This window comes from Gossypium raimondii, chromosome 5 (genome assembly GCF_025698545.1).
Source record: "Gossypium raimondii isolate GPD5lz chromosome 5, ASM2569854v1, whole genome shotgun sequence".
Taxonomy (NCBI): domain Eukaryota; kingdom Viridiplantae; phylum Streptophyta; class Magnoliopsida; order Malvales; family Malvaceae; genus Gossypium; species Gossypium raimondii.
The window spans coordinates 28,919,912-28,922,163 of record NC_068569.1 but is presented as its reverse complement, the minus strand read 5'-3'; the positions used below and the strand labels follow the sequence as shown (position 1 = coordinate 28,922,163).

At 34.0% G+C, this 2,252-nt stretch overlaps 1 long non-coding RNA gene across 1 annotated transcript; it reads right to left on the bottom strand.

The window, feature by feature from the left end:
- Positions 1 to 364: 364 nt before the first annotated feature.
- Positions 365 to 1,462, bottom strand: LOC128041215 (uncharacterized). Its single transcript, XR_008195903.1, has 3 exons — positions 1,311 to 1,462; positions 1,117 to 1,182; positions 365 to 1,013 (listed from the first exon to the last, which is right to left on the bottom strand). It is a non-coding gene; the product is annotated as an uncharacterized LOC128041215 (long non-coding RNA).
- Positions 1,463 to 2,252: the final 790 nt, after the last annotated feature.

Sequence of the window (2,252 nt, the reverse complement as noted above, 5' to 3'; positions counted from 1 at the left end):
CTCTGATACCACCAAATGTAACACCCTAAACTCGACTTGGACGCTATGGTTAGATTATGAAGGTTACAACTGTAACACCTCCCACCCAACCTAAACATTATGGTCAGATTAGGAAAGTTACAATACTTAAGTAGAAGTTACAAACAAATATAGCGGTATCGGAAAAACAAGTAAAACTTTTGGAATCAAATATATCATTCTAACTACTCAGAAACTTTGGAATCAAATACATCAATATGTGGCAGTGTGCCACTCATAAAATTGTAGCTGAGCTGCCATACATATAGCTTTGCAGTCAAGCTGCCATATTTGCAGTAAATATTGTCATATACATTTCATCCATCGTAACATATCCCACCCCAAACATATACATATCAGATTCATATATTATACATATCATAAACAGATGACATACACACATATAGCAAACGTTACACGACATGCTTATTTACATGATTCACTTTTCGCATAACACAACTTATAATTTAGTTTTAGCTTACAATATATATATATCACGCTTTAAACATCACTTGTACGAACTTAAGTATTAAACTTACAGTTTTTTTGCCCCTACGGCGTCCTTGGACCCAAATATCAAGTCCCCTAAATGACCTTTAATTGGGCCCTACAATTGGCCAAAAAGGCCCACACGGCCCAATAATCTAGGTCGTATGGTCCACATGGGCCACTCACACGGTTTGAACATTTCCATGCGGCCATGTGCCTCACACGATCTAGCCACATGGGTTGTTTATTCTCACACGGTCTGAACCTTTCCACATGGCCGTGTGCCTCACATGGTCCAGCCACACGAGCTGCTTATTCTCACACGGTCTGCAAAACCTTACACAGTTGTGTGTCTCACACGACCCACCACTTGGCTATGTGAAAACTGGTCAATTTCGCAACAACCTCTATTTCGCGATTTCAATCGAATTTCTAAGAGATTTTTGGGTTGTTTTCACACACCTGATTGTTGATGGAATTAACCACGCTCCTGGAACTCTAGTAACCTACATTCGTTCAATAATTACATGAATTAATCCACAAATCTCACGCAAAATAACCTCATTAAGCCAAAACTCCAGTCCCTAAAAACGAAGTTCAAATACTTACTTCCTCGAACCACACCAAACAATCGAATCTACTATGCTAGAGGGTTAGAGTTCTCACGTCTTTTGCCTAATTACACACCACAAAAACACTAATCAAAATATCGAATAAATACATACAAACACAACCCACCTTGCTTAACAATCAAACTGAACTAAAATCATAAGAAAAATAGGAAAAATACCCAACAAACTTACACTATGGCTGAAGCAGAATCAACACACAAAAATGTGAAGAAATTCCATTATCCAAGGAATAGCAAAGAACAAAAAAACCCAAACCAATAGAAAAACAAAGAAATAAAATAGAATAAAAACAAAAAGAAAGAAGCTAAAAGATGAATGATGCAATTCGGCAGAACGAAAGGAAAAGAAAGAAAGAAAAATGGAACAATGTGCAATGGGAAAGAGAGTAAAACGGTTTTGGGTAGGGGAAATTTAGGAATTGATAAAAATAAAATAAAATAAATCAAAACGCAAGTTTAAATTAAATCCAAATCCCACCTACCACATTTCATAGAGTCCAACTAAAACTATAATGCCCAACCCTACGCAAAAGAAATAATGAACCATGTTTGAGTAACATAGAATTTGAACACAAGACCAAATGCAACCATTTAAGACACTTAACCACCATACCAAACTAATTTACTTGGCAAGTAAACACATTCAAAAATTCAAGGCATTACAAAGTCATTAAATATAATGATTGGCAATGGCATGGAAAGAAAAGGAAAAAAAGATTTAATAAATAAATTCAATGAATATATATTTAGTAATTTATTATAATTAATTTTGACTATGAATGGTACAAATTTAGTACTTTATTGACTTTTAAAGGCTTCAATTTTTTAACATTATTTTTATTATAGATTTAGTAATATTTGATTTTTTTGATACAATGTCTAGAATTATCCATAATCCCTCTTTAATCCTTAAATAGGAGGATAATGTACTTCAGCACACTCAAATTCACGTCCTCTTGCACTAACAAAAATATTAATGCCAATTAAGTTAAGACTCAATCGGCTCCAAAGCTTCAATTTTATTACAACTAAATTATGGAAATTTTTAGTGTGATAGGGGTAATTAAGTCATGCTTTTGTTTTTTATACTATTTTTAGTTTGCTATTTTAGAGA